Here is a 13,699-nt window from a genome sequence, read left to right on the forward strand (position 1 = left end):
TGTGGTTCAATCTACTGTCAGAGATGCAACTTGGCCTGCAAAGCTTCATGAATCCTTCCCTCTAGGATGGGTAAAATTTGGGGTAAAACAAGACCCAGGGGAAAGTTTTGAACTCGTATAATATATCACTGAGTTTGCTGTTTGCCACAAACACTTGACTCAATAGAACTGATTCTGTATGCTTCCTTCTTGCCCTGGGCATAGAATGTGAGCAAGAAAGACAAGGGCTGTGCTCTCACGGTCTTGCCCTTTGGCAAGAGATAGATTGGAACTAGGTAAAGGTATAAAGAAGTAATTGCACTTTGGAGAATGGTAAGATCTACAGGAAAACATATGACTGGTTAATAAGATGTAGAACAAAGGGGAGGGAGAGAGGGGGAGGGTGTGTGTGTGTGAGAGAGAGAGAGAGAGGAAGAGAGAGAGAGAGAGATAGGAATTGCTCGGAAGGCAGAGGGAGATACAAGCAGCCTTTAGGAAGGTGAAAATGGTTGCAACCCAAATCTTGTGTGCTGGGGAGAAAGGCACACATATCAAGGCAGTGTAGATGAACAGATGACAAAGGTGATGCATGCTGGCACCAAGCAGGAGCTCAAAAAAAAGATGGGTGCTATTATGTAAGAATCTACCAGGTGCTGTCAAGCGTGACCCAGGGACAGAGCATCTGCATTCACGGGGAAAAAGAGCCAGATGATCAGTCAAGTCGAAGCATCTCCTCCCAGGGGACACCCTTTGAGCAAACTGGTGGTGACCATCCCCTTGCATTCAGAAATGCTGCCGCCTGGGCTGCCAGGCTCCGTGAGCCTGCGGCTGGCTGGGAACCAAGAGGCTCTTCCTGCACTAAGGCACAGCGGTCTATTCCGCTCTCTTGTCAGGTCATAAATAAAGGGGCATTGATCTCAGAAGATGGGTGACGCTGGCTTTGGTGTGAGCAAAATGCCTGAGGACAGACGATTCTACCTGCACAGGAGAAATGACTAGAGGCGAGCCGGCCCCTCCGTGGTTCAGGGAGCGCTCTGGAGAGCAGCGGCTGACAACCTCCGTGTGCTCCAGGAAGCTCCATGAAAACGGCGTGGCCAGAACATCTGGGGAGGTTGGAGCCGAGGCAGGGCACCTGAGAGCATTCGTTCTTCCTAATTGTGCCCCTGCAGGCTTCACGGATCAGAGAGGAGGTGCCAGGGCCAGGCAGCACAGGGAGCACAGGTTAACAGGGGCACATTCGCATGTGGGCCCCAGAAAATCAATTAGGAGAGGCCAGCGGGCAACCCACCTGGCCTTCCACCACTTGTCCCTGGGCCTTCCCAGGATGTAAGGAAGGCCTCCCTCTGTCTGGGGGCTGAGCCACAGGCAGCTGTGAGTGCAAAGATGCTGCCTGGAATGCCTGGCTGAGACTCTAGGGGAACAATTGCTCAAAGTACATCCACACAATTTTTCTTCTGGAGAAAAGGTTCAGAGATGTCATTTTTATTCCAAAAGGATCTGTGACCTCCGAGTCACACTGACACATGCCTTCAGAGCCTCCCTCACTGTGCCCCTGGGCTCCAGCAGCCAAGAACTGCCTCTCAGGGTAGGGGCTTTCTAGCAAAGGGTACAGAAAGTGAAGAGGGGGAAAGGAGCCTGTTCCTGGGCCCAGCACTGGGTCAGCTGCCCCACTAAGCTGCACACTGGGCTGACAGTCACCAGTTCACAGCCAAGGCCAACAGAGCTCTCAGTAGCTGAGCCAGTTGCTCAGGATGGACACAGTCTGTGGCAGATCTGGACCCAGGGTCATTGGATTCCCAACTGTGTTTTCCATCTTATTGCAGCAACTGTTTTGAATAACCCGCTCAGAGGAATTCGGGCTCAGGGTAAGACTACAACACAACAGGTCCAGATAGGTCACCCCAGGTGGCCCCCATGAACTTTGAAACACCTTTGTGCAAACAGTGATGTGAATTCAGTTCAGCACCCTCTTCCACCAGGCAAGAATGGGCAACTCCAGTGGCTCCAAGAGAAGGGCTCCCAGGAAACCAGAGAATCCCTGAGAGTGCTGATCTTTGAAGGCTTCAGTAACTGAATCTCACAAAATCTCACAATCCTGAGCCTTGGGCTGCCCTCTCCTTAAAGGCCTTTTCCAGCCCTGAGGTCCTAGATTGGGTTCCCATTTGTCACAGGCCCTTTTAGAACCCTAAGCACCTGGATGGGTCATTGCATAATGTCACTGCTGGAGGTGTGTATATATATATATATATATATATTTGACAGGAAGAATTAGGCAGTGAGAGAGAGAGAGAGACAGAGAGAAAGGTCTTCCTTTTTCCATTGGTTCACCCCCCAAGTGGCCGCTACAGCCAGCACTTTGCAGCTGGCACGCTGTGCTGATCCAAAGCCAGGAGCCAGGTGCTTCCTCCTGATCTCCCATGCAGGTGCAGGGCCCAAAGACTTGGGCCATCCCTCACTGCACTCCCGGGCCACAGCAGAGAGCTGGACTGGAAGAGGAGCAACTGGGACAGAATCCAGTGCCCCAACCAGGACTAGAACCCGGGGTGCAAGCTCCACAGGCGGAGGATTAGCCTAGTGAGCCATGGTACCAGCTGGAGGTATATATATATATATATTTTTTTTTTTCAGGTCCTAGAAAACGTTTAATAAACCAATGTGGGGAAGGTGGCACAGAGGGCCAGGCTCGGGGGCGGGTGGCTTCTCAGTTGGTGGGGGGAGGGGGAGAGATATTCCCTGGGCCTTCCGAGGGGAGCGGGGGCCTCAGCATTGGGGGCATGGGGGCAGCAGGGTGCACCCCAGGGTTGGAGGGGTGGACGCCAGGGGGCTGGGGTGGACCCCAGCAGCCGCAGGATGGACACCAGGAGGTTGGGGGTGGACTCCTGATGCCTGGGGGTGGATCCCGGGGTCTGCTGGGTGGACCCCTGGGGCCTAGGGGTGGACCGCGGGTGCCAGCGGGTGCACCCCCGGGGCCTGAGGATGAACTCCAGCCGCTGGGGGAGGGTGGACCCCTGGCGCTGGAGGGTGGACCCCAGGGGCTGGGGGGTGGACCCCTGTCGCTGGAGGGTGGACCCCGGGGGCTGGGGGTGGACCCCTGGCACTGGAGGGTGGACACCCGGGGCTGGAGGATGGACCCCTGGAGTGGGGGGGTGCACCCCAGAAGCCGGGGGGTGCACCACAGGTGCCAGGAGGTGAACCACAGGAGCCGGGGAATGGACCCCGGGGGCTGGCGGGTGGACCCCAGACTTGGGGGGGTGGACCACTGGGGTGGGGGGTGCACTTCTGGGGCTGTAGGGGGCAGCTGGGGAGGCCCGGGGGCCCCCGAGGGCGTGGGCCCTGTGGGGGGCATGGGAGGCAGGGGCAGGCCACCTGGTGGGGGCAGGGGGGGCAGGGGCAGAGACTCCAGCAGGGATGGCCTCTGGGGCAGACCATTCATCAGTGGGGGTGGGGGCCGCTTCACCCCCGGAGGCCCAGCAGGGAGGCTGGGTGGGGCCGGGGGCTTCTCCATCTTGAAGTGGAACTGCAGGAAGAACTGCTTGGTCTCCCTGTTCCAGTGGGTCCAGAACTTGCCCTCGGCCTTGTCGATCTCCCTGCTCAGCACCTTGAAGGCGATGGTCTCGTAGGGCTCGGTGGCCATCAGCAGGTACTGCCAGTGCCGGTCCGGGGGCTCGATCCTCTGCTCGTAGGCCGACATGAAGCGGTGCCGGGGGGTGATGCCCTCAGCAATCTCAGGGTAGTCGATCTGGAAGAGCAGGCTCTGCTGGCCCATCTCCGTGTCCGGCTGCTTGGTCACTTTGTAGCCCGGGCGGCCAATCTTCAGGAACTTCTTCACCTCCACCTTGACCTTCTCGGGCGCGGGCTGGGCGGGTGCCTCCTTGGCCTCCTTGGCCGTGCGCTGGGCCAAGTTGGTCTGATGCTTCTTCCCCTGGGTGTGTGCGAGGTAGCTGCCCTTGTTGTTGTGCAGGGTCAGGCACAGCTTGCACTGGTAGGAGCCCAGGTGGTTCTTCATGAAGTAGGGGTCCTTGTTGATGTCGATGGTCTCCAGGGCCAGCTGCCGCAGGTGCTCACGGTGGTCCTGGTTGCTCTCCGAGGAGGAGGCCACGCCCCCACTCCCGGTCTTGCCCCCGGGGCGGTGCTGGAAGTCCATGGTGCAGGCCTCGCTAACTCAGAGCCCAGATAAGCTTCGTGGAGGTCGCGCCCCGCGTCCCAGGCCTCCGCCGACCGCCTCAGGAGCCGCCGCCACGACGTCGCTGGAGGTATATTTTAACAAAGGAAACATACAAAGCACAGTTCTCATCCCATTCAAATCCTGATTCATGGATGAGACATTTGGCGGAATTGGCAAACAACCTACCCAATGTTGTACCATTTTTTGGTGCCTACATGGGGGCCATGCTGGAAGCGAGATCTCACTTCGACCTACCCAGTGGAAAGGACGTCTTCCTTTTTGGCCCTGTGTCAAGCCTAGAGCATCTTATCTCACAGTTAGGAGTCCTCCCTGCCTCTCTAGCAAGGTACTACGGAAAGCGCACGACACTGAATCAGATGCATCTGTACTGGATGGATCTCTCTGAGGCTGAGTATGTGGGACCTTGGGTGGATGTCTCAGGTTCTCTGACTCTCGGTCTCTTCCTATGGAGAATGGGGCCAACAGTATCTACTGAACAGGGCAGCTGTGAGGACTCAGTAGCTTGAGCAGACAGAACACACAGCAAGTGCTCAGAGCACAATATGCATTTCTTCCTACACTCCAGTGTTCCCTGTGACTGTGGCTGAGGTGGCAGGGCCAGGCTGCAGGAGCCGCACACAATGCACTGCTGGCCCCAGGTGGAATCCCCTGCCCTCGGGCTGCTCACGTGCTTCTCCCTTGCCAGTTGCTCTGTAAGAGGAGCCAATTTCACACTTCCAGATAGATCCACACTCCAAATTGTGTTTGCTTTAAAATAATGAATAGTGGCATTATTATCCCCTCTGCTCTCCAGGGCGCTCCGCACTGAATGTATTCCTCTCGTGCAAGCACAGCTTCAATGCGGCAGATAAATGGGCCAGCGCCTGAGCTGAAATGCATGGAGGAAAGGGAGACCCACCCCCTTGTGACTCTCATCTCCCCCCATAGGATCTACCCAGGAGGTTGCCAGCCAGGAAGGCAGGCAAATGTCACAGAAGGCTCCAGGAGCCCTGGGCAGACATGAAAGAAGGGGACAGCCAGGTGTCTGTCATCCCTCTGCTTCCCCCTGACTGTTAAGTGACAGCCCACAGTGGGCGGAGCTGTTGAGTAAGCCAGCAAGGAACTGAGCGCAAAGAAAAGGTTGCCTGTGCATTGAAACCAGGTAAACCCAGGCTGCTCAGATGCGAAGATGCACGTGGCCCATTTCCAGCAGCGTCGGCCAGGCGGTCTCTGCCCACAGCAGTCAGAAGCCAGGGGAGACCTGGCTCAGCAGGTGGCTTCTCCTTTTAGCCCTGGAACAAGATGCCACATCTGTTTGCTTCCCTGAAGGTGAGGACAAGGTGCAGCTCACCAGGAGGCTTCTGTTGCATTTAGTAGTGGAAGCCAACCCCCCTCTTCTGACTCCCCTTGGGGGGATGGGGCGCGGAATCACTTGCCAGTCAGAGGTAGAACAACCCTGACTGGTGTGCATTCTCAAGTGCCGGTTATCAGCTAGCAAACGTGTCACTGTTTTGGATGCTGACTGCGTTGCCATACTGCAAGGAGGAACATGGCGAGGATGAGGAAGATGGTGAGGATGGCTCTGAGCCCATCATGAGGACATGATACAGAAAGACCCACTCAGTTAATGCCTCTAATGGGCATTATGGATGTTATATTCAAACATAGCACACACAACACCAGACAGCTAACTTGACCAGTTGAAGGAAGGAAGTATGTCTTGTAACTTTAAATGTGTTCTGAGCACAGGTGCTTGGCACAAGGGTAAAGGTGCTGCTTGGAACAACCACATCCCATTCGGGAGTGCCTGGGTTCAAGTTCTGGCTCTGCTTGTTTCTGCTTCCTGAGAATGCAGACCCTGGGGAACAGCAGGTGATGGCTCAAGTAACTGAGTCCCTGCCACCCACATGGAGACCTGTATTGAGTTTCTGGCTCCTGGCTTCCTACTAGCCCAGGCCCAGCTGTTACAGGCATTTGGGGAGTAAGTCAACAGATCACTATCTTTCTCTTTCTCTCTCTCTCCCTCTCCCTCTCTCTGCCTTTCAAATAAATAAAAATGAATAAATATAAATTTTTATAAAAGTATTTGGTCTCTTCCTATAATATTTTCTACATGAATATGTATTATTTTTAAATCAGAATTATGGGGGCTGGTGCCATGGCTCACTTGGTTAATCCTCCAGCTCCGGTGCTGGCATCCCATATGGGACGGGTTCTAGTCCCGGCTGCTCCTCTTCCAGTCCAGCTCTCTGCTATGGCCCAGGAGGGCAGTGGAGGATGGCCCAAGTGCTTAGGCCCTGCACCTGCATGGGAGACCAGGAAGAAGCACCTGGCTCCTGGCTTCAGACTGGTGCAGCGCTGGCCGTAGCGGCCATTTGGGGAGCAAACCCACACGCATATTAGACTGCCTGGGTTTGGTCCTGCCTCAGCTTGATTCCAGCTGCCTCCTGGAAGCCAGCACATATTGGGATCCTGCCACCCACAAGGACACTCAGATTGAGTTCCAGCCTCTTTTAGTCTGGCCCAACCCTAGCTGTTGTGGGCATTTGGGAAGTGAACCAGCAGATGGAAGATCTCACTCTGCCTTGTCTCTGTGTCTATCTTTCTAATAAAAGACATTTACTTACAAAAATAGAAGTCCCTTGGTCCTCTCTCAATGGCCCCGTGCAAGCATGTCTCTCCCTTCTCCCCCAGGCCATTCCCTGGCATCCGTTCTATGCAACAAACTCTTCCCATCTCTAGCATTCCTCTCTGCTTCCTCCCAAGTGTGGGACCTTCTCAGAACTGTGTGTGAAGTGCTGAGCCCAGGTCACATTTTAAGGTGGAGCAGGTCAGGGCAGGTGACTGCCTTCAGTCCCAGAGGGCACTCTGCACTTGCTCACTGTAGCTGTAAAGAACTATGTGAGAGGGCCGGCCCTGTGGTGTAGCAGGTAAAGCAGCCACCTGCAGTGCCCACATCCTGTATGGACACCAGTTTGAGTCCTTGCTACTCCTCTTCTGATCCAGCTCTCTGCTATGGCCTGGGAAAGAGTGGAAGATGGCCCAAGTCCTAGGGCCCCTGCACCCATGTGGGAGACCTGGAAGAAGCTCCTGGCTCCTGGCTTCAGATGGGCACAGCTCCAGCTGTTGTGGCCACCTGGGGAGTGAACTAGCGGATGGAAGACCTTTCTCTCTGTCTGTCTCTCTCTCTGCCTCTGCCTCTCTATAACTCTGCCTTCAAATAAATAAATAAATCTTAAAAAAAAAAAAAGAACTACATGAGGAATACGGTATTGTTTTGCCTGGCTTTGTTCTCTACACATGTATTTCCCAGGAGGCCCTTACAAGGAGAGAGGACTTGTCAATGGCATCTACAGCTGATATGATTGTTCCTGGATCCTCTTGCAAAAATACCAGCTGAATATCTTCGAATAGCCACAACATCAAACGTGGTAACATCTACCACACGACAATAACAGCTGGCATCTGTTCAAAATCCCCAGTGAAAGCACCACCCACGGAGCTGAGGGACCCTGAGGGTGCAGCCTGAGTTTCTACTGCTGTCCGCCTTGATTGTCTTCCATCCCCTGTGACACAGCAATGGAAGCAGAGCTGTACCCAACTAAGGAGGCCACCAGCTGAGGACATGTCCTTGGCTGCTTGTCTTTCACTTGCTTTCCCGGGGTGGTGGCTCCAGGACTGTGAGGTACTCCTGGATGGTAGTGTCCCCACTCAGGTGCTGAGATGTCTCTGTGAGCATCTCCCTTGAGTCTGTTCTGTTGCACTGTAGCTGGAGACCAAAGTAATGCCAGGTTCTTTCTGTTACTCAGTCTCAGGAATGAGGTATGACCTTGAGTCTGCTCTGCAAGCCCGAGCCAGTGGGGCTGGCAGGGACCAGAGGCCCATCTTCTTGCACAGGGTTAGGGTCCCTGCAGGAGCATCACAGACCCCTCCAACCTTGATGAGAGTCTCTATAAGTCCACCCATCCTTGGGCCTTCCTAAATGGAAGGCATTTAGGAAGAAATGTAACAAAAGACTGAACTGCTCTCCCCCGCAACCTTACAAATATCCCCTCCTTCTTTACTCCAAACCTCCAAGCCTCTTTGTGTCAAATCCTTGAAGGCCGTTCTCTCTCCCTGGAGAGGCAGTGAAAGCAGTACTTCCACACTATCCTACTACACCCCCTGGCAGGTGCTGGGTACCCGGAGCTGTGTCCCTAAGTCTCCCTGAATCCACTGCTCTGGAACTTGAGGCATCCTGAGGCTCACCAGAGCACCTGCTCACACAGACCCCCTCCCCGCATGCCCATCCCGGAGTAGATCTGGGTGGGCTATGGGAAATTGCAGCTCTTACACATCCCTAGGTAACCCTGATGCTGCTGGCCAAGACTATGCTTTCAGAAGCCAGGCTGGAGCTCACTTCTCAGGACAGTTCTTCTCACACTCTCCACAGAACACACAGGGTTAATCTCCAGTCTCCACTCAGACTTGTCCTGTTGTCTTATTTCCAGGGACTTTGGCCTGCCCTTGCACCAGCTCCCTCCAAACTGCTCTTTGCTTGTCCCAGTTCTATGGCCTTGGACCTCTCCCAAACACTCCTCTCCTCCCTATAATTAACACAAGCATCGGCAGAGAAGCTGGAATGGAGCAGGTAGCTTTATGTGTCGGGCTGGGGCAGGTGGGGGGCTCTCCTCTGGGAGTGGCTTCACTGCAATCTCATCTAAACCAAGAGCTGGGGTTTGTGTCCCCACTATCTGTTTCACTCATTCTCCAATCTCTAACTTTGTTTCCCAGAGAACTGGTCCTGTGTAGGCTGCCAATCAAATATCTCCATTCTCTTTCAATCCAAGAGAGAATCAGAATAGCCTTTGGGGAATGCCATCATGTAGAGGGAAACAGTGAGACTTGGGCAATAGTGAGATGATGTAGCCCAAGTGTATTATCCTGACACAAGCAGCAGGTGTTTCTGAGTTCCAACAGCTGAAGACTAATGGGGGTGCAGGAGTGGGAGAGACTCAGCCTTGAGTCTGATTCAACTTGAATCCACCACTTAAGAGCAATGCCTCTCAGCTGAACACTTGTGGCACCCAGAGGTGCCTGGAAATCATGGTCCTAGAAGTCTGTATGAATGACAATAATGACACCTGGCATTATCATTGCCTCAGGGCTTAGCAGGGTCTGAAAATGCTTGGATACAGCCACCCACCCTCCCCAGCAAAAACACCAGCTGGAATCTTCTGCCCAGTCCTGCCCTAGGCTCTGCAGCCTGGAGTGATAAGGCAGAAAGAAAGACTCAAAGGATAGTGGAGGATTGCACTGTGCACAAGTGTCCTGGAAGAAAAGAGCTGGCACTCTCAAATTAGACACTTTTAGGAAAACTTAACAGCAGGGCTATTTGCAACAATGTAGCCAAGTTCAGGAACAGCAATACCCAGGTTGATGCAATGTCCTGTTCCGTCACTATCTAAGATGAGCCTTTAGGCTTCCATAGTTATAACAAAGAGGGACAGCTGGAGGATGGTGAGTTCCTGAAAGGAGCTGTGGCCTTTGATAAAGGATGCAACCAGCCTGCAATGATGCCACTGGAGGGCGGGGCCCCAGTGGCCCTGCTCTCTCTTTCTCTCCAGTCTTCCATGGGTTCTCTCCACTGGGTAGACGCAAACCAAAACCAGCCAGCAAAGGAACCCAGCAATGCAACCCATGAAGTTCAGGTTCCTGGGGCAAACAGCAAGGTCGGGGGTGGTGGGAAGCAGAGTCAGAGGTACAAACAGAAGAGGCTCAGCACATTTCCCAGACTGAAATGGCATTTGAGAGGGAGGCAGCCCCGAGGGTGTGAATTTAATCCTAAATGGAAAGACAGGGAGCCGTGAATAAATAAAAAGAAAAAGAAAAATTCAAGAGATCCTAAAACACAGCTGTGATCCTAAATTGAAGGACCACAAGATATGGAATGATGACTTGAACTTGTCCTTAGAACAGGAGCATCACTCCCATATTCAGTATTGGAAAGTAAGAGAGGGGCACATTAATGGAACAGGTGGAGAGGGAAATCTCATAAGGGTTCAGAAGATGTTAATATTTTCTGAGTAACTAACAAGCACCTAACATGTAATGTATTTGAGTGAAACTGACATTTTGAGATTTGATGACTGTTCACAGCCCTTGCCTCTCCAGTTGGGAAGTGCTGTCTTTTTCTTCTTACTATTTGTAGAACTCTTTATTTAGTGTAGCGTATAAAAGTAAACTGAAAGAGATCTTTGTCAAAATTAAGAGTGGGAATAGGAGAGGGAAGAGGAAGAAGGGCAGGACCATGGATGGGAGGGAGGGAGGGGAGGGAAGTATCACTATGTTCCTAAAACTGTATACGTGAAATGCATGAAATTAGTGTACCTTAAATAAAAATTTTAAAAAATAGTTTCTGAGTATGGAAGGAAGGGAGAGAGTTTCAATAGGGAGAAGGTCAATGCATGGAGGATGTAGTGTGAACAAAGGGAACCAGAAACAAGAATCTGTGAAACACCAGGAACCATGCACCACACAGGGTGCGAGGAGGGCAAGGCGGCAGGATTTGTATGAGGAAGTCGGTTGTTGCCAGAGTGAGAAGGCCTTTGAGAGGCTGACAGAGGACAGGCTTTGTGGTGCCTGTGCTGGGGCATGTGTGAGACGGGTGTGACTGGCTCAGTCAGAGGTTTGCTATGGCACCAGACCTGCCAGATCACTCAGGCAGAGCACGGATTGGAGGACACTGAGAAGCTGGATGGGGCAGGTGGGGTAAGAGATGAACAGAAGAGAGGACAAATGACTATGGACACTGGCACGTGGGGAAAGGAGGGCTGCAAAGGTTAAAAGGATATCACCGAGGGGCAGTGCTGTGGCTTAGTAGGCTAAGGCTCAGCCTGAAGCCATGGCATCCTATATGGGTGCCGGTTTGTGTCCTGGCTGCTCCTCTTCCAATCCAGCTCTCTGCATATGGCCTAGGAAAGCAGTAGAAGATGGTCCAAGAGCTTGGGCCCCTGTATTTACATGGGAGACCTGGAAGAAACTCCTGTTTCCTGGCTCCTAGCTTCAGATCGGCCCAGCTCTGGCCAGCTGTTGTGGTCATTTGAGGAGTGAACCAACAGTTGGAAGACCTTTCTCTCTGTCTCTCCCTCTCTCTGTCTGTAATTCTACCTCTCAAATAAATAAATAAAATCTTTAAAAATTATATCTTAAAAAAATGTTTAAAAAAGAGGATATCACCGAAGCTCATGGGCATCTGATCATTGTGGAGGAGAGTGGTGGGAACCAGTTTTTCCTCTGAGACTGTGATCTTGCCTTTCCTTCTCCGAAGATGTTTATGCCATTCATCACAATTACTTGTGGTAGGGAGGGGAGATAACTCAGTTGCAGAATCAAGTTGCTAAAGGACGTCCAAGTAGCAATGCCAAATTTGGTAGCTGGAAGCATGATTTGGATGTGCAAAGCCACAATGAGATGATGGGCTTTTAGAGAGTGAAAACTGAGGTAAGGACATTGGAAAGCAGGGCCATTTAAGACAGTGACACTTCTGATAAAGCAGCTCTGGCTGGGGGAGGGTCTACAGATTGTCTGCTGGGTGTAATGATGAGTGCTGGGGAGGGCCTGGAATTGGAGGACTCCAGAGTGAAGAGGATTTAGAACTAGGGTGTATCGCCTAGTTCTAAAATCAGCCTTTTGGCTAAGATCAAGTGTAGAACTAGGGTGCTGGCAGCACCCTGGGTGTATACTGAAGAGCTCTGGGGAAAAAGCAGAGGAAAACAGACAAGTGTCCCTGGTTTCAGGATAAAGTACATGAAGGACCAGGCCCTTGCAAGCTTGAGTCTGTGCACCTCTGTTCCCTTGGCTTCACGGGTGTACTAGTTCCTTACAGTTGCTGTAACAAACAACCACACACCTAGAGGCTTAAAACAACACAAATGTATGATTTTATAATCCTAGAGGTCAAAAGTCTGAAACAGATATGGAGCCAAAATCAAGGGGGCTGGCGCTGTGGCATAGCGGGTTAAGCCGTTGCCTGCAGTGCTGGCATCCCATGTGGGCGCCAGTTTGAGACCCAGCTGCTCTACTTTCCATCCAGCTCTCTGCTGTGGCCTGGGAAAGCCTTAGAAGGTGACTCAAGTCCTTGGGCCCCTGTGCCCATGTGGGAAACCCAGAAGAAACTCCTGGCTCCTGGTTTTGTATTGGTGCAGCTCGGCCGTTGTGACAAATTGGAGAGTGAACCAGTGGATGGAAGATCTCTCTCTCTCTCTCTCTTTCTGCCTCTCCTTCTCTCTCTGTGTAACTCTGACTTTCAAGTAAATAAATCTTTTAAACAAAAACAAGGTGTTGGCAGGGCTGAGTGCCCTCTGCAGGTGCCAGAGGTGAACTCGTGTCTCAGCCTTTTCCAGTGTAGAGGTTGCTGGCAGTCCTTGGCTCGTGGTCCTCCACTTTAGTTTCCAAGCCAACAGATTGATGGCTTCAGTTTTGTCTCTGATTCTGACTTCCTACTTTCTTCATTCTCTTGCTTGCAATTATGTTCACTCCACCTGGAAAGCCCAGGAGAACCTCCCTTTCTCAAGACCCTTGATACACTAAGTCCCACTTGCCATGTAGAGTAATATGTTAACCACAAGCTCAGAGAATTAGGACATGGACACTTTTGGGGTGCCATTATTCTGCCTCTTATAAGGAATACATGTTGCACTATTTTCAATGCCCTAGAATATCCCAGACATTCTTTAAAATAGCATCTCCTCAGGAATCATTCACAGACTTCCTGGGCAGAATTATTCCCTCTCACACAAGAGGGGATCTCGCCCTCAAGGGATCACCAGGGAGCCAGCGCTTTGGCATAGTGGATTAAAGCCCCAGCATGATGTGCCGGCATCCCATATGAGTGCTGGTTTGAATCCTAGCTGCTCCTCTTCCAATCCATCTCTGTTATGCCCTGGGAGAGCAGTGGAAGATGGCCCAGGTACTTGGGTCCCTGCATCCACATGAGAGACACAGAAGAAGCTCCTGGCTCCTGACTTCGGATCCAGCCATTGTGGTCATCTGGGGAGTGAACCAGCGGATGAAAGACCTCTCTCTCTCCTTTTCTCTCTCTAACTCTTTTAAAATATTTTAAGAGAGATCATCAGGCTAATTCTTCCATCACTGTACTCTCCCCTCTGAGAGTGAGAACAAAAGAAAACTGGTCAAGAAATTTCCATATGCACAAGGACCAGAACTTCTGGATTTTAGGATGGACAGCCTCTTGTTTGCTTAAGGAAGGCAAGAAGGAAAGGGGAAATAGAGATGAAAATGGGGAGGGGGCAAGAAATAGGAAGAAAAGTGAAAGTGATGGTTCAGCCTACTTGAGTCAGGGTTGTTCTATGTCTTCTTGGTTCAACTTCCAGACAATGTGGAGTAACAGATATCATAGTCTATGCTTTGCCTAACAGCCGACTGAGACTCAGAGAAGAGAGTGGTCTGTTCTGAGTCTGAGCTGGAGAACCGTGGGGCTGTGAGCTGTCCACAGCTTGCCAGACTTTTCCACCATGCTGGCCACCAACATCCCTAGGCTTTTTCACCCTAGCC

At 52.1% G+C, this 13,699-nt stretch overlaps 1 pseudogene; it reads right to left on the minus strand.

The window, feature by feature from the left end:
• Nucleotides 1-2,680: 2,680 nt before the first annotated feature.
• LOC133776131 (splicing factor 3A subunit 2-like) lies at nt 2,681-4,123 on the minus strand (annotated as a pseudogene).
• Between the last annotated feature and the right edge of the window lie 9,576 nt (nt 4,124-13,699).

The sequence above is a fragment of the Lepus europaeus genome, chromosome 17 (genome assembly GCF_033115175.1).
Source record: "Lepus europaeus isolate LE1 chromosome 17, mLepTim1.pri, whole genome shotgun sequence".
Lineage (NCBI taxonomy): Eukaryota > Metazoa > Chordata > Mammalia > Lagomorpha > Leporidae > Lepus > Lepus europaeus.